The sequence below is a fragment of the Sminthopsis crassicaudata genome, chromosome 3 (assembly GCF_048593235.1).
Source record: "Sminthopsis crassicaudata isolate SCR6 chromosome 3, ASM4859323v1, whole genome shotgun sequence".
NCBI lineage: Eukaryota > Metazoa > Chordata > Mammalia > Dasyuromorphia > Dasyuridae > Sminthopsis > Sminthopsis crassicaudata.
Genome location: NC_133619.1, coordinates 61,131,669 through 61,154,783, shown reverse-complemented (window position 1 = coordinate 61,154,783; position 23,115 = coordinate 61,131,669). Strand labels below are relative to the sequence as shown.

The 23,115-nt window shown below is 32.4% G+C and overlaps 1 non-coding gene across 1 annotated transcript; it reads left to right on the top strand.

Annotated features, from left to right (window-relative positions):
* Positions 1-1,890: 1,890 nt before the first annotated feature.
* Positions 1,891-2,013, top strand: LOC141565282 (U6atac minor spliceosomal RNA). The gene has a single exon (XR_012488958.1). It is a non-coding gene; the product is annotated as a U6atac minor spliceosomal RNA (small nuclear RNA).
* The last annotated feature ends 21,102 nt before the right edge of the window (positions 2,014-23,115 follow it).

The following is a 23,115-nucleotide window of genomic DNA, read 5'->3' as shown; positions in this document are numbered from 1 at the left end:
TCATCTGAAAGAACAAAATTTCAACAATATAAAGGGAATTATTGAAAAAATTACAAAGGATGGTGGATTAGCAGTACCAAATATAAAACTATTTTATAAAGCAGCAGTCATTAACATCATTTAATACTAGCTCAGAAATGGAGTGGTGGATCAACTGAATAGATTATATACACAAGAAACAATAATCAAGGCCAACAGCAATCTAGTATTTGATACATCCCCAAACTCCAGCTTTTAGAATAAGAACTCACTATTTGACAAAAATTGCTTGGAAAATTGGAAAATAATAAATCAGAAAATCGGCATAGAGCTGCATCTCATACTCAATAACAAAATAAGGTCAAAATAGATATATGATTAAGTCATAAAGGATAATATCATAAACAAAATTGAAGAACAAGGGATGATTAACATATCAAATCTTAGGAGAAGGGAAGAAGAACATTATGAAAGGCAAAATAGACAACTTTGACTACATTTAAGTAAATAGTTTTTGCACAAACAAAACTAAAAGAAATAAGATTCAAAGGGAAGTTCAAAGCTTGGAAAAATCTTTACAGACAGTATTTTTGATAAAGATGTCATTTCTAAAATGTATAAAGAACTGGCACAAATTTATGAGAATATAAGCCATTCCCCAAATGATAAATGGTCAAAGGATATGAACAATTTTCAGATGACAAAATTAAAGCAATTTTATAGTTATATAAAAAATGTTCTAAATCACTATTGATTAGAGAATTCAAATTAAAACAACTCTAAGGTACCACCTCACACCTCTCAGATTGGCTAAGATGACAAAAAGATAATCAGAAATGTTTGAGCAGACTGGGAAAACTAGTATACTAATACATCATTGGTGGAGTTGTGAAATGATCCAACCATTCTCAAGAGAGATCTGGAACTATGTTAAAAGGGCTAGAAAACTGTGCATAACTTTTATCCCAGCAGTAGCCTGTGTTCCAAGAAAATCATAAAGGAGGGAAAAGACCCACATGTGCAAAAAGATTTGCAGCAGTTCTTTTTTTGGTATAGCAAAGAATTGGAAAGGGATACCCATTATTTGGGGAACGGCTGAACAAACTGTGATACATGAAGGTAATGGAATATTATTGGTCTATAAAAATAATGAACAAGCTGATTATAAAAAGGCCTGGAAGTATTTACAAGAATTGATGTTGAGCAAAAGAAGCAGAACCAGGAATACATTGTACATAATAACAGCAAGAATGTATGATCATCACCTATGAAACGTTTGTTTTTTTCTCAGTGGTTCAGTGATCCAAAGCAGTCCCAACAGAATGTACAGAAAATGCCATCTGCATCCAGAAAAAGAACTAAGGAGACTGAATGTAAATCAGCACATGCTATGAAAATAACATAGCATGTTCTTTTTTCTGTTTTTTTTTTAATCTCTAAAGGTTTTTCCTTTTTGTTTTTAATTTTCTCTCTCAACATGATTCACAAAGCAATATGTATTAAAAAAAATAACTTAATGCAATAAAAAAGAAACAAAGAGAAAAGGAGAAAAACAAAAGGAGAACATAGAAGAGGGAAAAAAGAGCCATTTGGAGCTGTGTGCACCCATTCATATGTGGGTGATTAGAATTAAAACTGTCCTGTCCCAAGAGACATCTGTCAAAATTCACTCTTCCTGTGTCTTCTTCTCAAACATCTTACCATCCTATATCTAGAACTGGAAGATATCCTAAAGGTCATCTTGTTGTATAACCTTCATTTTACATGGCTGAACTGAGTCCCAAGGGGAAGATTGTACAAGGTCACCAACCTCACTTTCTCCTCCATTTAGTTCTAGTGGCCAGATAGAGATCGGGACAGCTGGAGATAATCCTGGGTGATGTGATTTTTGTAATTTAAAGTTTTCAATATGTCTCAGTTTGAAAGTAGAGAAGATTAGCACTCCCCTTAATAAAGATTGAAGAGGTCCTAGTGGTCTTCACAACACATATACAGTTAAGATATTGCCACCTATTCGGTGGTATACTACCATGTCAGAAAGGTAATAAGTAGCAGAGCCAGGATTTATCTGACTTATCCAGTCCTCTTTCCTTTGCCAGATTTTTACCACCTTTCTTTTTCTTTTTCTTTTTTTTTCCTTTCTCCTTGCCTCCCTTCCTTCTTTTCTCCCTCCCTCCCTCCCTCTTTTGTGGGATATTAACTAGGACCACCTCAAATACCCTTTTTCTTAATAAACACTTATTATAAGGATGTAAATATTTGAAATAGCAACAGTAAGTCTATTCTCCTTAGAGATCAAAACAATTTTTAAGCTAGAGATGCTCACTATCTTATAGATCCATTTCATTCTACTGTTAACATGTGGCACCTTTTGAAGGTAAAAAAATAAAGACTATTTTATCTATTTTCATTTCCACTTTCACTTCTGAAGTGTAGTTTCATAAACTGAGAGCTAGACTTGAGTGAGAAATTTCTGCATAAAAGTCTCCCTTAGGCACTAGTTAAAGGATCCATTACTCAACTGACCTCTTAGAGTCTTAGTGTCATTATCCTTATAATGTAGATATATCTATCTCAAAAGGTTAGCACTGTGCCTGACACATTGTTGGCCCTTAATAAATGTTTATTGAATGAACATCAAATAAGATGATTTAAGCATTTTTTGCAAAATTTCAAACATTATATTCAATAAAAATATGTAAATATAAGCCATTTTTATTATTGACAGCATTGTTATTATTTATGTCTCATCAGAACACTTTTGTTTTTTCAAATAGCTTCTGGAACACAGTTAAGCAAACAACTTCAAATTATCCCAATTTACCCAAGAGTGCTAAATTTCCGAAGGTTATGCTCTAAAAATCCTAAAGGTGAAGAAAAGCTTAGAGAAATTTGATTAATAGCATTTCTTTTAAGTACTGGCATTTAGGAAGGCTCTGCTCTATTTCAAGAGAAGGGAAATGTACTAAAACCAAACCAGGAAGTACATGGAAAGAAGGTTGGAGACTAGGTGAAAACTTCATACTGTCATGCTCTTTGTAGGGTTTATTCCTGGGATTTAAGAGCATATAACCAATAACTTCAGCTTGCACTAACTTGTTCCATTTCAGGAAATGGGCACATAAGTAGATAGTTATTGTATGGCAATCTAATATAAAAACATTAAGACATTCCTAGAGAATAAGAGAATGTCAGAAACAGAAGGAAACTGAAAAAATATGGGAACAAAGCAAATAGGGGCTGGGTATTTTCCTTCTGTTTTCATACATTTAGAAATAGCTTTCATTTTAATTTAAATTCATCATGCACATTTAATTCACTATATTTAGGGGAGTTCCCATTCTAGTCTTTTTCATAATACTGAAGTTTACCAGTATAATTTCTAAGGAATATACTGGGCCCCACTGAAAATCCAAAGCATAATCTTGCAACTTTTGCAATATATTCTTATCTATACCAGTATTTGTTCTTCTTGTCACTACCCCTAAAAATAAGTAAGGTTTTACAAGACTGTATTTAAAACAGCTCACTCTTGTTATTTCTCCATGGATGGAATGTTATTATCTTGTACTTAGCAACAATTTATAATCCAGAAATAGTTTTTTGATATTTAATTCATAATTTTCTCCTATAGTGATTAAAATCATTTGTAATCAGAGTTCCTTTAACTGACACATTTTTCTCTATGATTTAATTTAATTATATCAATTACCTTTTTTTTCACTGATTTTTGATAATGACTACATTTTTATCATTCTTTTCTTTTAGGAAAAGTAATCTAGTCCAAGCTACTTATTTTAGAGATGTGGAAACTGAGGCTCAGACAAAAGAAGTAAAATGCCAAAAGTCACAGTGGCAGGATTATGCCTAAGATTATATTTTCTTACTCATAGTTAAGTTTATATGGGAATATTGCTGTAGGAGCCTTCTCAATCAATCAATCAGAACTTATTAAATACTCATTATGTGTCAGACATTACACTAAGAATATGAGAATACAAAAAGAGGCAAAGGACAGTGCCTGCCCTTAATGATCTTATTATCTAAGAGAGAGACAATATGAAAACACATATAAGCAAAGTAAGCTAAACACAGGATAAATGCAAAGTAATTAAAAGAGGGAAAGAGCTAGAATTAAGATGTATTTTAAAAGGTGTCCAATAAATAGAAGGATTTTACTTTGTTTCAGAAGAGTATAATCTCCTTGTGGTTAGGAAACAATAAAAAAATTATCCTTCTTTTCCATTAGAGAACAAGTATAGACAGAGAAGAGAATGAAGTTCAAGCATCCTAAATTCAATGTTTTACTGATTGCTAAGCATTTCCACTTAGATATCTTACTGCCATGTCAGACTCAAAGGTAAAAAACAAAACAAAACAAAAAAAAAAAAAACAGAACATATTACCTTGTCCTCTAAACCCATTCATCCCTTGAACTTCAATTTCTATTGGGATCAGCTTTATCTATTTAGTTGTCCAGGTTCCCTTCCCATCCTTGAAATTTCTTTGTCCCTCACTCTCATAGACAATCAGCAACTTTTGTTCCCAATATTTTCATAACATTTCTCTTAGAAGTCACCTTCTCTGTTCTCATATAGCCACTCCCATAATGATCATCAGGACCTTCTTATCTCTCACCTAGGCTATTTCAACAATCTCCTAATTAACCAACTTGTTTCCATTCTTTTAAACTTCTAATTCATCTTACACATAGCTGTCAAATTAATACTCCTAAAACAGGCTGGTCAATGTTCCTTGTCTGTTCCCAAACCTTCAGTAACTCCCTCCGACCTTTAGAATAAAAGGTAAATTCCTAAACTTGGAATTTAAATCCTTTCACATTCAGGCTATTATTCATCACTTTAGATGTATTTTATATTAAAGTGAAATTAGAAGTCCTTATTCACTGTATGCCAAAATGGCTAATTTGTTGTTTGCTGACATTTACATTCCACCTTCTACCTTCTTATTTTTGCATAGCTTATAAGAATGCTCTCCTTTATTCATTATGCCTCTTAGAATCACCAGTTTACATCGTAATAATTTACAATAATAATGACAAATTAATTATAGCTAATAACAATAATAAAATTATTTATTTAATGTTATCATTAGATTAATGTTAGAAGTAATCATTATTAGAAATCATACAATTATTTTTTTTATCTTTTAAATCAATTTAATAAATACTTGATAAAGCCATTTTTGTGATGTCAAAGAACTGGAAATTGAGTGGATGTCCATCATTTGAGGAATGGCTAGCTATGTTTTGGTATATGAATGTAATGGAATATTATTTTCCTATAAAAATGATGAACAGGCTGATTTCAGAAAATCCTGGAAAAACTTATATGAACTAATGCTAAGTGAGTAGAACCAAGAGAACATTGTACATAGCAACAAGATTATGTAACCATCAAATGTGATGGACTTAGCTTTTTTCAACAATGAGGTGAATTCTAAGGCAATTATAATAGACTTGTAATGGAAAAGGTCATACACATTCAGAAAGAGGACTATGGAGACTGAATGTATATCACGGCATAGTACTTTAATCTTTTTTGTTGTTGTTTTTTTTTCTTTCTCTTATTTTTTTTCCTTTTGATCCAAATTTTCTTGCACAGCAAGATAAGAGTGCAAAAATATTTACAAGAATTGCTTAATTACTTGCTGTCTAGGGGAGGTAGGGAGCAAGGGAAAAATTTTGGAACACAAGATTTGGCAAGGGTGAATGTTGGAAACTGTCTTTGCCTACAGTTTGAAAAATAAAAAGCTCTTTTTAAAAATAGATAAATATTTTCTAAGCATTCAGGGCCTGTAATATATTGGGTAGAGATACAAAAAATTATTTTAACTAGATCCACTCAAGTCTTCTGCTGAAATGTCAGTATAGCTGTTCACAAACTGGAAACAGCAAACCACATTAAAACACAGTATGGAACTCTGTGTTCTTAAGTTGCTTATAGCCTATTCAGTCAATATCATGAATAAAATTGAAGTGTTTTAGAGAAGATAGTTTATAGTACATATGATTATAGTGAATCAAAAGTGAAGAAAGAATAGGGAGATTACAAGAAAAAGAAGAAAAGAAAAGAAACCAGATTCAATATAATACTGAGGAATTTGTTATACATGAAGTGGAATTTGACACATCACAGCTATATATTTAAATGAGAAAGGACTTGAGGTCAAATACCAAGAGACTTGGTTTTAATCCTTCTTCTACCACTAAAATTGTAAAATCTCTAAGCAAATGAATTTCAGTCTAAGTTTCCCATTTTATAAAATGGTGTAACAATTTCAATCTTATCTTACATGGTTGTTGTAGAGGGTCATAGATAGTGGGGGAATTATGGGTGAGGTACAAGATCGTCCAGCCCAGCAAGAAAACCTGCAGACGTCTCTGATTTGGCTCCCCACATCCCTTAAGCATGTCTTGGCCTTCCTATGAAGTCAGGGGGCGTGACAACCTATGTTGTAATTAAAGCAGAGTTATACTAAGTGGCAAGGAAACATCTGGACACAATAGCACATTGTTTAGCTGGTCTTCCATGTGCAGTATATAGTTAGTGCATTCACACTATGCTATAGTTATGTAAGTGTATTAGGGTATATAAGGCTGAGAATAAATGGACTCCTGTTTGACATCTTCATAAGTTCCATCTCTTCACTCCTCACCATGATCAAGATTCTGGTTGGTACCAAAATCCTCTAGTGAGCAGGTCTAGACAGATTGTCATAAGGATAAAATGCAATTAATAATGCAAATATGTTGTGAAATGTTAGTATTGAAGCATGCTCCATGCAAAACATTGCATGTGGTTTAGCCCAGTTTTCATAAGCTATGAAATCTCAGTTTGAAATCTACAAAATCTTGACTCCTTATATACATTTAGTCAAGTCTCTTAATCTCTCTTGGCTTCATTTTGTCTCATCTGTAAACTACAATAGGTAGATTAGATGTATTGTAGGGTCATTTTTATGTTGTGAAAAAACTACATTGCTATTAATTTTGTCATAATTCAGACTCAAAAACTAAATGGCCTTAATATTTAAATGCTTTATAATCTATAATTTTCATGGAGAGAATGTATTCTCTAACAATGTAGTCCCCAACTCCTGAACATCTTACTAAATGGAGTTGGTAAATTGATAGGAACAAAAATTAAGTAATTCTCTAAAATTAAGGATATTAAACTTGAGAAAACAGATATACATAGTATATACATAGAACTATACTCAAAGCCTGCTACTTTCCATTGACATATATTTTAGAATCCCAGTTCATCTTCATTCTATGATGATGAAAATTCTTAGATTTTCCAAAGTTCCTTAGAGTGCTTTTTCTACAAGAGTCCATGAAGTACTATAGAAGACATTTTAAAGATAGCCTAGATTTTATTTTGTAGATAAACAGCTCCCTGGATATTAAGTGCCTTCCTCAAAGCATATAGTTAGTTGAATAAACCTCACAGAATGAATACACAAAGAGAAATAAAGTCAGAAAAGACACCATGTCTACCAAAATATTTATAAGACTTGTTTGGGTTACATTTAACTGATAAAAAGAGTAACTATCAATTGAGGGATAACTGAATCGAATTGACTGTGGTATATAACTATAAAGGAATATTATTGAGGAATAAATATAAATATAAATATAAATTGAGGAATTCATTAAAAATGAGAAATTCAAAGAAACATGAGTAGCTTACCTGAATTAATTTAGGGTTAAATCAATACAACTAGGAAGACATAAGTATATAAATGAAAAGAATACTACAAGGATGATGTAATTCTAATGAACTACAATTACCAATCTTGTAGAAGAGATATTGAAATATGACTTTCCCTTATAAAGAGAAGAGAATAAAATACCTTGATGGTTCATACACCATGAAATGATAGCACAATCATTCCTCCTTACTTGTTTTTTTCCTTTATTACAAGACATGGTCTAGTCCTAGTCCTAGTATTGTATCTACAAAGTTCTAGAAGGTAAAAACAAAAGATATTATTAAAACATTTCAAAATGAATCACCAAGTATTTAAGTTACTGCAAATAAGATGAAACTTATAACTTTTCTTTTTTTTTTCTTTTACCATACATATGCATATGTGATTTGCCAAAAATGTCTAGTCATTACTAATTACTTAGGCTTTCATTTAGCTCCTGATGACAATAATTATGATGATCACTTCTAATTCAGAAGAGTATCATGCTGTAAACCACTATAATTTTCCATTAATTATAGATATTGACCTTTTGACCAAGCTGAGCATTTTCTATCAGTTTAATTATTCTTTAAGAAGCCCAGTTATTTTGTCCACAATCAGAATGGATGGCATTGGTCATGAACTGTTCCATGTCATTAATAATAAGATTGTCTGTCTACATAAACTAGATTTTAGTTATTCCAATTCCTCCTACAATATCCATAGTAGCATGTGAATCCTGAAGGCAGAACCACTGAATATCTTACTTATAGGCCATTCACAGGAAACTGGGTAAATAATTCTGTCTAGTGTCCAGTTTCATTCCTCAGGTTTATGCCTAGCTTTATTCTTTTAACATATCACATTCATTGTATCATTCTGCTTATTCAACATGAATAGTAATGGAAAGGGTCATTGGCTGCTGCCATGGTACACATATATGCATATGTGTAAACACTGAAACTACTGATCTTCATATGAATAACCTCTTTTCCATAATACATCATTTTGCCATCCTCTCCAAGATAAAGGTCATTTGCAAGAAACACCTGTCAGAATTACCATTAAGTAAAATCAACGCTTTTGTTGTTCTGAGGCCAAGTTTATAATTACTTCCTATTATGGTGCAATATTTCAGTATATTATAAATTCTTGGAGAGTAGAAACTGCCTTCTTTCTTTTTTCCTCTTAAATTTGTTGTATATAGTAGGATTATAAGATTTTTAACTAGGTCATCTAACTAAAACCTGTCATTTTATGGTTGGGGGAAATTAAGTGGCTTGTCCAAGGTGACATTTATAATAATTACAATAATTTATAATAATAGAGGTTTCTTGATACTTAAACCAGCACACACACACACACACACACACACACACACACACACACTCTCTCTCTCTCTCTCTCTCTCTCTCTCTCTCTCTCTCTCTCTCTCTCTCTCTCTCTCGTGTATTGCACTGGGTATTTAATATACATTAAATAAAATTAAATAATTAAAGCTTAAGGAACTCCTTTTTTCAATCATTTAGATAAATATGATAAAAACCCAATTTTAAAATTTTATTTTCCATGTTGACTTTATACACCATCTAAATTCATCAAAGAATTTACTACTGTACCATTTTGCTCTGTGCTGAATAGCTATGGCATCAAAGTGATCAAAATTGATTTTCCATCTTTAAACAAAAAAGACAAGTTTACTTTCAAGTTCCTCTACCAGGAAGCCTGCTGAACTCCAAAATGGTGGTTCAGGAAAAAAAAATCCCATCGTCCCTCCCCATTTTTGCAGGATATAATATTATACAGATCCTAGAAGAAACTGAAACTTGGATAAATATATATTCATCTTTTATGGTTTGCTATAAGCAGAAAACACAGGTACAATTTTCTTGATCTACTCCTTCATCTGTTCAGAATTTAAAGCACATTAGAAATTTCCATTTTCAATTAAGCATCATTACCTATACCCCTTTTCTACTGACATAGGATTGAAGCAGCAAGAAGAAAAAGGGAGGAAGGAACAGACAAAAGGAAAAGCTATTAACAAAAGTCTAAGATCTCACTATGTCTGGTTATTTAATAGTTTCAGTATCTAGCCCCCATTTTTGCTCCTTGGAGACTATAGCCAAGCTGTGTTTCTCCTTGAAATCCTGCTGTCTATTTTAGATTTGTAGTGAGGCCAGTTTCTTTTATTCTATTCACTGTGTAGTCATATATATTTACAGTGCTCCCGAGGATAACTCCTACTTGAAGCATTAAATTGCTGACTTACAGACTCAGGTCACACTCAGGTCTGTTTTGTTTGTGCTTGAGAAAATACAAAAATATTTGGCCTTGGTTTGTTTTAACTAGATCCACTCAGCTCTTCTGCTGAAAGGTTAGCATACCTGTTCTCAAGTCAAAGTGGAAACAGCAAGCCTCATTCACATCCTGGGGAAGCCCCTGCTAAGTATTGGATTGAACATCAGTTAAAAATCCAGTGAATAAAAATTTGCACCAAAGGAAATTTCACAAATTGGAAGAAAAAGAGGGAGAGGGAGATATGGAGGAAGGAAGAAAAAGAGAGAGTCAGACATTCAGAAAAACAGAAACAGACATACAAAGAATGAGAGACAGAAGTTATAAATTCAAAACTGAATCGTCTCCTTTCTTTCATCTTATATGTATGTATCTATGTACCTTTTAGAATACCTCAGGGATTTATAATCTGTATGCATATTCTAATATAAGAGATTTCCTTATAATTGTATGTATTTTATTTTATGCTATTAAAAACATTGTTCTGAAACTCTGTAGATTTTACTAGCTTCCCAAAGGAGCCCACTGACATCAAAAAAGCTAAGAACCTATAGTTTCCTTCTAGAATCATTTATTTCTTTGCTGCCTCTTGAAATCCCCCAGGGTTCATAATTTGAGACGCATGAGCTTATTTTTTTCTTAATATATTTTGATAACTATTTCAATATAATTACTTTTCTTTATAATTCTCTATTTTATTTTATGCCTTTAAAAACATTAAATGTATAATATAGGTAAATATAATATGTAGAGTATATATAATAAAACATTCTTTTATAATGCTCTGCATTTTATTTCATGCCTCTAAAAACATTACTCTGAGAGAAAGTGAGTGATTAAATTCACTAGTTTACCAAAGGGGGTTTATTGAACCCAAAAAGGAACTTGTAGTTCCCTTCAAGATTCAGTTCAAAGTTCCCCTTCTAGAGAAGGAAGCTTTCTTGGATCCCACTCCCCTCAGTTAATACTCTCTGTCTCTCACATTTGAATTTCTTTGTTTGATTTTGCTTCTTTTTTGTTTGTTCAAGGTTCTGTTATGTACAAGGCGTGTATACAGATGATTAAGAGAATTCAAGGATGTCTTAAGATAGTAGACTTATTGATTTGGGAGTCAGCACCCAATACATTTGTGCCATCACCCAGCCTTGGTAGAGTGGGGAAGGGAGGTATTTTGGTAGAATAATATTTATATGGCATTCAGGAGACATAAGTTCTAGTCCGAGCGCTACCAATTCGAAATTATTTGACCTTGAACACATCACTTACAATGAAAAATCTTCAAGTGCTTTGTTCTTAATATGAAAGTATTAGGGAAAGTGATCTCAAAGTAAATTCCCAACACTGACACTGTGTGGCTCAATAGTTCTAAATGAAAATTCTTGGGAATTCCTTCCTATGTTGCTCTTAGCTGCAACTTTCAGGTCCCTAAATGTTCAGCAATTATTGGTGGATTGGTCTGTATAAGGATTGAAAACATTTCTAAGAAGTCAAAGGAAACAGAGTACAGGAAAGAGCACTTTAGAGTCAGATCTGACTTCTAATCTTAGTTCTGCATCTTTTAATTACAGTACTTTAGGCAAGTCATTTTAGCTTTTTAGGTTACTAACTTTCCTTATATATGACAAGACAGTGTGGAGCTAAATACCCTCTAAGCCAAGCTTTAAAATTCTCTGATTTGGGGATTTGTTTTGAAGGTTAGGTTGTGCTATGACCAACCTAGACCTGAACAGAGTTTGTCTTGGAGCAGAGTATATATATATATATATATATATATATATATATGTAACTTTACCTATTCTCAATCAGTGAGCATCCCTTCAATTTTCAGTTCTTTGCCATCACAAAAATAACTGCATTAAAATTTTTATACAAACAGGTTCTTTTCCTTTTTCCTTGATTCTTTTGGGATACAGAACTAAGTTGTTATATTGTTGGGTCAAAAGACATATACAATTTTATAGTCCTTTTGGTATACTTATGAATTGTTTTCCACAATAGTTGGATCAGATCACTACTTCCCCATGTGTTTATTAGTGTGTTTATTAGTATACCTATTTCCCTTCTCTCCCTCCAGCAGGTGTCATTTCTGCTGTAAAGATGTTAAGTGGTATCTTCAAATATGATATCTAGATCTTTTATTTTATCATGGAAATATAATGGAGCAATAATTCTTAAATATTTTCTCTTCAATTTAATTTCTAGGTTAGTTGTTATTCTAATGAGATATTTAATACTCTTTCAGATTTTCCCCCATTTTTTACTTTATTTTATTGTTTCTTCCATACTTTTATGACTTTCTTATTAAACTGCTAATTCTGTTTCCATAATTTTATTGTATTTCTCATTTCTTCTTTTAACTTTTTTTCTAGTACTCATATTTCTTTAACTCTTCCAGGAATTTTTTGTTGGATTTGGGTCAAATTAGCATTTTTCTTTATAGCTCTTTTTTGTACTTGTTTTCTTATCTTAGTTCATATGTTAGTCTTCCCTGTCACCATAATACTTTTTACACTCACAATATTTTTTTATTATTTTCTGATTTTTAGTTGATTTTAGTTAATTTCTTGACTTTGAACTTTATGTTATAGTTCAGCTGTGCTCGAATTTGGAGTGGAGAGGCAATGTCTCCAGCTTGAGACTTTATCATATTGCTATTTTTAGAGATTGGTTCTGAAGGTTTCAGGTCTATAACTTTTTAATACTTTCAAGATGGTGCAATTCTGGAAGAGGTATGTAAGGTTCTCCTTATTTGCACTTGGTCTTTATTTCCTAAAGGATCATCTTCCCTTCCAGTGACAAGTCCTTGTGTTACTCTCTGCCTGGGAACTCTGATTCATAACTATATGAGCAGTGGAGTTGGCAATTATTTCCATCAAAGGGTCCCTGTAATTTCTTCTTGACCAATTGTACAACCCTCTGGCCTGAGAGTTCCCAAAGCTGCTGCCTCTGAAGCCAGTTTCATCAATATGGGCTTGTGATAGAATTTAATTTTGATGTCTTAGACTTCTGCTGACCTCTTATATTTTCTTAGGCTAGATATGTGTATTACCTTGTCTATTTTTTATCTCTGCTATTCTAAAATTTTACTTAAAATATCATTTTAAAGTTATTTTATGTTGAGAATATTAGATGAATTCAGCTGAATGGCTGTCTTAATATACACCAAGAAATGTTTGCTGAATGCCACATATTCTATTCATTATTCTAGGCACTATAGGTAGAAAGTATACAAATTCCACAACCAAATTAAAATGTACATTGGAAATGTTTAAAAATAAATTAAAATACAATATTATACAGATATTTACTTGAGAGTTTTCCAAGTTAATATGTGATCTTCAAATAAGCATCGTTATTGGGGTATATGTGTGTGTGTCTGTGTGTGTGTGTGTGTGTGTGTGTCTGTATGTGTAGATGATGCTGAGGATGGAACTCATTCATAGAGAATGTATCTCTTAAGTTCAATCTTGAAGTAAAGTAGGGATTCTAAGGAGATTGAGGTGAAGAGGGAGTGCATTCTAAGCATGGAATTTAGATAAGAGAAGGAATGTCATTTATTAGAAAACATGTTCAATTATTAATATTAATTCTCTAATAATGTGAACTCAGGCTATAAATGAATACCACCACATTAGGTGAATAGGGAATGCCCCAAACAGTCTGGGTTACACACAGATATTCACTATCTGTCTATGTATAGATATAGATATATAGATATATGTATGGATAAAGATAGATTGATATAGATACAGATAGATATTTATATGTAATATACATATAATGTGTATACACCAATTGTGTGCCTATGTGCTGGTATATTTATTATTTATACATGATAAAAATAGAGCTGATGATGGTGGTGATAATGATATTAAAAGCCAGGAAGTTAGAAGCAGAACCAGGAAGAGAGTGAAATAAGTGAATAAAATGCACATTCATCCATTTAGTTTTAATGCCCTTAAAAATTTGGGTCTAGCCTGCCTTTTCAGCCTTATTCCACTTTACTCCTTTTCACACTTTCTACATTTTAGTAAACTATTCTGCTTATTACTCCTGGCACATGACATCTTATCTCTTCTTTCTGTGCCTTTACATTTTGTGCTTTCTTCCCTAGAAAACACTCCCTACTCACCTTCACCTGTTAGAATCCCTAATTTTCTATAAGACACAGCTCCAGGACCATATTCTACCTGAGACTTGATCCATGGCCTCTAGGTCATATTTGTTATATATTAAACTCTGTAAAAATATTTATTCAATTGATGAATAGATAGTACTAAAATTCACAGTTCCAAATTGGTTTATTGCTTTAATATCCTTAGGACATGAAAGAGAAAAATCTATTCACTAAATGAGACAAAAGTCACTTTTATTCTGTGGTTTTTACTGTCACTTGCTACTCTTATTCTCATTCTTTTGTGTAGATTATGCAAATATAAACCTAAGAGTACATTTTTAGAGAGGCCAAACATTTATTTCTCTAATCCTCTAGCATGACACTGTTATATTCTTTCCACTGAAGACTTTTTTTTATTCTTTCTTGACTAAAGTACAACTGTTCCTTTGGCCTCTGTAACTGCAAGAGGAATATCTTTTCATAAACACTTTCCATTGCCAGTACCCCAGGAAATGTAAATTCAGCATATGGTGTCTGTTTCTCTACCTAATTGGCGGTAAAAAGATGTAACAGCTTCAGTCCATGATGATAATGACTCCAATAGCTATTTCCTGAGAGAGGGCAGTCTCCTCTGGTTATCACACTGAGAATGGCTTAGCTGATTATCCTGTCACTAGAAGACTTAAAGAAGATACCATTTACATTTCCCTGAATGAAGAGGAAAGGAAAAGCCTATTCTGCTGATAGAAAGCATCTCATCTATGGGCCATAAATCAATATGTAAAGTGAAATCTTATAGCTGGGGAGATAGAATTGTTATGACAGGATAACTAACAATGTAGATGTATGCAGGCTGGTTGCTTTATTAGGAATCAGGGTTGACATTCATATAGTTTTAAGGTTTGAAAAGTACATTACACACATTATCTCATTTGAGCCTTATGACCATCCTCTGAGATGAGTATTATTATATCTACTTTTTATAAAGGAGGAAATTAAAGATGAGAGGACTTAAAGGCCTTGCCTAGGGTAACACAGCTAGAAATTATTTGAGTCTGGGTTTTCCTGTATCCTAGTCCAGCACACTATTCTATTACACCATAGTTTGTAATCTTATGTCTGGTACAGCTTCTAGGCTGTACTTCTCTGCACCTTCACTCAGAGATTGGGACTATCAAGAGAAATTTTTATTACCAGAGTCCAGGATACCCTCTGGGTGTGGGATCCTATTCATAAAACCTTTAAATTCCCCCAAAAAACCATGTTTTCCATTAATAATCAGCAAGTAGAAGCAACCAGGTCCAAACAAGGATATTTATTAAGATGCCATAGGAAAAAAAAAAAAACAAAACAATGGCTAATAAGCATTTTTCTTCCTAAAATTTGTATGCATTATTCCACAAACATATAATGGATTTGTGAGAAGAATGCTCATAAGCTTATAGTATAAATTGACACATAGAGGGAATATGCAGAGGTAGCTCACTCCTCTGGTTTTGATTGACTTCAGTCTTTCTTCTTCATGGAGTTGTCATGCTGCTCCATAGTGACCCTAGCATCTCCGCTGGAAAAGTTGATCAATTGGATTCCTTGGGTCTGTATATCTTCACAAGTCAGTTTGATCATTTCAGAGTTGTTTATCCCTTGGGTCCATAGTCCATTCTCCTCTATACTGCCAGAAATCCTGCTCATTGAAGCTGTTTTCTGCTTTCAGTCTTTGTCTCCCTGTGTTCATATAACTCCTGTATAGTATATGTATCTGCTTCCCACTAGATACAATGACTTTTACTCTATGGGTATTTCAATTAAAAAAAAAATCATGAGGCCAATGGGGAGTGGGAAAGGAGAGAGAAAATCCTCTCTTTCATCCTTTAGCATGAGTATAGGAATTACATTCCAAAAAGTAACTTTCAGTATGTACTAACTCAGAACTGATGAGCTTAGATAATCAAAGGTCATCAGCAATGTGGATAATCTTTATTCAGCCAATGACTTTAACCCCTGATAATTTAGTAAAAGAAAGTTTCTTGTAATGCCTCAAAAAGTGAAAACAGATTTAGGGATATCATCTGCTCTCCTACTTCTGTCCAAGGAAAACTTGCCTAAAGTTCATAAAGAAATGGCATGATATGAATACATCTTTGTAAATAGTTAACAGATCAGTACTTCTTTAGCTCTATTTCCTTCTCCCTGATTTCTGTTAAGTCAATTAAATAGTGAAGAGAATTCAAAAAATCAGACTACAGTTACCTTCCTTCTTACAAATAGAAAGAAATAAAAGCTCTATTCACTGAGAAAACTTTTCTGCCTATAGTGGCTATAAGAACAACTGAATTCTAATTGAGCTCCTATAGATAACAACTAGATAAAAATATTAAGAATTCAATAAATATTTGTCAAGAAATTATATTCTATTTTGTATTTTTTAATAGTTTCTCCCCAAAGAATTAATCCTCAAAGAATTTCTATTCTACTGCTCAAAAATCAAATGAAAAAGCAGTCCATCCACTGTCTAGAGCCACTATTGACAAAGAATTGCATTAATCACATGACCAGATGAATCAATTATATAGGAACTGATTGTTATTAAAAGTATAAAAACAAAGCAAAGCAAAATCTTAGAAAAGAGAGAACTAAGAAAGAGTTGAATAAGTTTGTTTGTTTGTTTGTTTTTTTTTTTTTTTTTAACTTAACATCAAATAGGGAATGTCTCATTGGCAACAATCCAAGCACAAATCTTTATGTGTATTTGTTTCCCTTTGTGTATGGTCCACTGACATTTTATGCAAAACAGATGGGTAAATTTAAAGATTATTTCCAAAGTTGCATAGAAGAACTCTTTTGAATTGGAAAGGGAAATGGGTGCATTCCTATGGTATCCATTATTTTCCTTTGCCTTCAATGTCTTCAGTGTATACCAGAGATTTGGTTATTCTCGTGGATTTTCTGTGTTTCACTAGGTACTATAATCTTAAAGAGAACCAATAAGAAAACTCTTAGAAGTTGGTAACAGGCTTTTAAAAGCAATAAAATTTCAAAACCATTAAAGAAGGAACATGTTTAAAATGTTTTAATCCAATCTGTCACACCTCTACTTTTTCACAGGTTTTTAATTTTGTGGTAAAAAATATGCTCTGGCCTGAAACTTGACATTCAGGTTACCAGCCTAGAAGAGACATTTTTGAAGGAGTAACAATTTAAATAGTCTGTCAGGCTTCATGTCCTTTATTCTTTAGCCAAAGACATCTGGTAATTTTAGAATGTTTTATATTCTTCCAGCGCCATACAAGTAGAAGTTTATATGCTCTGCCAGACTACATTCTGTGATAAATCTGGGTGGATTTACATTACATCTCAGAACACCCTAATGAAGGAAGCTTGTTTACAAAGACTGAAAAGGTCTTCAGAATTAAGGTGCTATAGAAATGCAAATAGTTATAACATAAATCATGTCCTTCAAAAATTGTTTCAGTTTTTCAGGATTTAATGGAAGTATCTTTGGGTTCAGTTCACAGGCTTCTAGGGACAGTAGAACTGAAGGCTACATTTACCTTAAGTTCATTGATTAAGGGTGAAATGTCAAAATTAGAAAACAGCATCCATTTACCATGGATTTATCTTTTTGTGTCATTTAATTATATAATTGGGCTCATTTCATTTGCTAATAAACAAAAAACACACATACAGACTGACATGTGCAGAAAGCCAAATGTGAAAACTGGTGATGTTAGTGTCTTTTCCAAAAATGCCAAGTCATGAATATTTAGGCTGCTTCTATATGGATCAAAATCAGAGGTTCTGAATCTGGGGTCCATGACCTTTTAACTTTTACAAATATATATTTCAATAACTCTCCCAATATCATTGATTTTTCTAGTAGTCCTATGTATTTTATTTTATACAATTTTATCCTTTATTCTGAGAAAGGGTCTAGAAGGGCCAATGACACAAAGAAGTTTAGGGATCCTTGGTCTAGCTGATCTCTGAGATCCCTGATATCTTGCAGTTTATTTAATGGCTTTGGGTTCATCTCTGTACTAACATCCTTTAAAGCCATGATTCACCTGGGGCTATGATGATATAGTGAAAATACTCAGTTCACCTGCTCAAAATAGATGTAGATATATCATTGTCAGATTGACTCAGCTAAAATATTACTAATTGTTTAACTACTTAATAGCATACTCTTCTGAGAGGGTTTATCATATCACATGATATCTTTTTATGTACATTGAGATATAGGTTTAATGTCTTTTCTAGCACTTTCAAGGGGAAAAAAATGCTTTCAAGTACCATGAATGTTGGGTTACATATCCAGATCAGGTATGTGTACCTAGCTTGATTCCAAGCTGGCTAAACATATTTTTTTCTTTTGTTCAAGTTTTAGTGCTAGAGTTCCAAGAAGGCTTTTAAGGAAATATTTTTGATCTTTTTATGAAAACAATCTAGAAAAATGGAAAAATGGAAAAAAGATCCTCCTCTCCTGTGGAATTAGTCTATGCAAATTACAACCAAAAGATATTCCTATATTCCTGCTTATTAGTTAGTACGTCTATGAGAACAGGGATATTTGGTATGGGTGAGGGAATTAAGGTAGTAGGGAGGGTGGCTGGTCTACAAAATATGAGAAGTTTGCCAAAGCAGGAGCTGCCCTCTTAGGGGTTATACCATGTCTCCCTTCTCCATTGAGAAAAATTTAGTCACCTAATTTATTCCTAACTCTTCCAAATTTAATGTAGCTGCAGGTTTTGAAATAATTTCCAGAATCATGTTATGAATTTCATAAAAACCTATGTTATAAAGTTCCAGACAAGCTGTCTGGATTGGATAAAAATATTAAATGGAAGGTTGAGAATGGGGAGTGGGAAAGCTTTTGCAACAGGAATGTGGAAAAGGACATTATTCTTGAAAATGACTTAACTTGAAAATGAAATTAGAAGTGGGATAGAGGACAAGTTGATTGGACTTCACTTTTTGTTGTATTCTCAGATTCTCTTTCCTTCAGTGATGTATGTGTATATGTTTGTGTCTATGATGTTTATGATGTGTGTGTTTGTACATGTTATTCTGAGTCTTAATAACTGGGTCATGTCAATTATACCCTTACTTTATTCTGTGTCCCATGCTTAAAACTATTAATTCAGTAAGAATATGGCAAATTACTACATATGCAAGATTTAATAAATCATAACAAGGCTTATAGCAATTGATGAATTACAAAAAATGCAGGGAGAGTGAAAAATATGGTTCAGTTAAAGATATACAAGTGAAAGGTTACTGGTTTCAACTTCTCTATCTACTCTTTTAAAGCTCTAGAGGATTTCCCTAGATGGTGGTCATTTTAAAAAGGTATGATAGCAGTATAAAATAATTTACCCAAGTCAACCCCAATAAGCACACAGGCTTGATTAGTAGTCATTGAGACAGAAACAAAGCAAAGGCAGATTGGGTACACTTATTTTAACTTATTGCTGACTAGCTGAAAGGATATATTTTTATGTCTGACTTGTAGGAAATTTCTGGATTGTTAAGTTACTCAAAATATGAATCTTGACTATACCTCTATGTAGAAGAAGTTATATAGTAGTGAATATTTAAGAGAGAATTAACAGATTAAAGTAAGAACTAAGCAGATTTAGAAATTAAGCACTAGGAAAGAGAAAAAAATCATGGAAAGACACAAAATAATGAATGAAAAGAGCAGAACTAAGAGAACTATAAAGTAAAAGCAAAAGTACTTTAAGAATGACTTTGAATTAATAAGTCCAAATAACTATTATAAATACACAAAGGAACTATAAAGAACATATGAAGAAAGACACTATCAACAAGTAGAGATAAAATCTGATGAATAGAATGTGTACATGATAATGTTACAAATATATATGTATATGCATTCTCACATCTTCCTAATTTAAAAAAATAAATTTACATGATAAACTTATTATGTATTTAAAAGGAATAGCAAATGGTTCACAATAGATTTGTAACTTCATGTGGAATCATCCTTTTTATTATGCTTTGTTATGGAAATTATTTTTAATTTCATAAATTAAAAACAAACAAATATCTAATTCTTAAAAACACACATAACAAAACAATTTTAAAAATAATGCAGTAGCTAAGAGGGATCAAAGAAACAGATGGGGATCTCTCAGCTAAGTGTAAAACATAGCCCATCATCAGACCAGGAGGTCTGACACCAGTAACCCTTCAGAGAAGTAGCAAGCAGAAACTTTAAAGAGAGAGAAATGTTCCATACAGCTCCATGAGACCTAAGCTAAATATGTTTCCCCTTCCATATCTGTTCTGTGGCCAAGCATATTCCCTAGTTGTTTTCTTATTTCTATATGTTCTATTCATATATTTATCTCCTTTTTTTTTTTTAACCAGTAGCATAGAAGCCTGTGGAAGAATGTGCTTCATTGAATATTAAGATTATTCCTATTAGCCTTCTATATAAACAAAAACCTTCTTCTTTTAATAAATATATTTTTGCTTCAATCCATAAAAGGAAAAATTGTTTAGAGTTCAGGAGTGGTAGTTTTGAGTTAATTACACAAAATGCATCTTAAATTCTGGAACTTTCAAGGATTAAAGTTTGAAGGGATAAAGTCTATAAGTCAATTAAAAACTTCCTTTCTCTATATCAGAATTATATTAGAAATATATTATTATTTCTCTAACAGAATATTGTCTGAGGAAAAGGATTGCATGTCCCCTGAGATCACATGACTTAGGTACATTATGATGAAGATTCTTGGTTCTTCATGGTCTACAGGTCTTTGAATCTATGTCTAGAGTGGTGCAATCAAAAGGACAGTAAAAACTGCCAGAAGGAAAATGTAAATACTATGCCATGTTACAGAGAAATTAAGAGGTCCCAATTAATGAATTAAAAACAAAAAAGCCATATGGTTGGGTAATCAGGGAGTAGCCCAAACTAAGATCAAGTGAGCCAATAAAGCCAAGAAAATTGTCAATATTTTCCACTTTCAAGAAGAGATTCTAATTAGGAAGTGAAGTGACCATTACAAATTACTAGCAGTAAATATTTAAAATTGCCAGCCCTTTGCCTTGTTTTCCCAAGTGTGAAAACAGGGCACTAGAAAGAAAGAAGCTTCCCTTCTTGCCTATTTTTGGGAAAGGGAAGGTGAAAAAGCATGTATTTATAGAAGGGGTATTTACAATATCACAATTATTTTCTTTTTCATTTCTTTTCCAATTAAATGTATTTGCTTTTTCGATATATTATTTCTCTGGATTTTGTTAGCAAGGCAAAATGACTATCTAGATGAGCTGACTTGAAAAATTCCAAGTTTTAACTATATCCTCCTAAAAGGTAGCATAGACAATGAAGCCATATCAATACTAAACATATATACACCAAGTGGTATAGCATCTAACTTCCTAAAGGAAAAGTTAAGAGAGTTGCAAGAAGAAATAGACAGCAAAACTATAATAGTGGGAGATCTCAACCTTGTACTGTCAGAATTAGACAAATCAAACCACAAAACAAATAAGAAAGAAATTTAAAAAGGTAAATAGAACATTAGAAACACTAGGGATGATAGACCTTTGGAGAAAAGTGAATGGTGATAGAAAGGAATATACTTTCTTCTCAGTAGTTCATGGAACCTATACAAAAATTGACCATATATTAGCATAAAGATCTCAAAATTAAATGCAGGAAGGCAGAAATAATAAATGCCTTCTTCTCAGATCACAATGCAATAAAAACTACATTCAATAAGAAGTTAGGGGTAAATAGACTAAAAAGTAATTGGAAACTGAACAATATCAATTTAAAGAATGACTGGGTGAAACAGCAAATTATAGAAACAATTAATAATTTCACCCAAGATAATGACGAGGATGAGACATCATACCAAAATTTGTGGGATACAGCTAAAGCGGTAACAAGGGGAAATTTTATATCTTTAGAGGCTTATATGAACAAAATAGAGAAAGAGAAGATTAATTAATTGGGCCTGCAACTTAAAAAGCTGGAAAAAGACCAAATAAAAAACCCCCAACCAAAAACTAAACTTGGAATACTAAAATTAAAAGGAGAAATCAATAATATTGAAAGTTAAAAAAAAACAAAAAAACTATTGAATTAATAAATAAAACCAAGAGTTGGTTTTATGAAAAAGCCAATAAAATAGGTAAACTTTTGGTAAATCTGATCAGAAAAGGGAAAGAGGAAAATCAAATTGTTAGTCTTACAAATGAAAAGGGGGATGTTTCTACCAATGAAGAGGAAATTAGAGAAATAATGACTTACTTTGCCCAACTTCATGCCAATAAATTTGATAACTTAAGTGAAATGGATGACTTCCTCCAAAAATATAGGCTTCCTAGATTAACAGAGGAGGAGATAAATTACTTAAATAGTCCCATTCCAGAAAAAGAAATAGAACAAGCTCTTAATCCACTCCCCAGGAAAAAATCCCCAGGACCAGATGGATTTACATGTGAATTCTACCAAACATTTAAAGAACAATTAGCAGCAATGTTATATAAACTATTTGAAAAAATAGGGGATGAAGGAGTCCTGCCAAACTCCTTTTATGACACAGATACTTAAACCAGGTAGATCGAAAACTGAGAAAGAAAACTATAGACCAATCTCCTTAATGAATATTGATGCTAAAATCTTAAATAAGATATTAGCAAAAAGACTTCAGAAAATCATCCCCAGGATAATACACTATGATCAAGTAGGATTTATACTAGGAATGCAAGGCTGGTTTAATATTAGGAAAACTATTAGTATAATTGACCATATTAATAATCAAATTAATAAAAACCATATGATCATCTCAATAGATGCAGAAAAAGCATTTGATAAAATCCAACATCCATTCCTACTAAAAATGCTTGAGAGTATAGGAATAAATGGTCTATTCCTTAGAATAATCAGGAGCATATATTTAATACTATCAGTAAGTATAATATGCAATGGAAATAAACTGGAATCTTTCCCAGTAAGATCAGGAGTG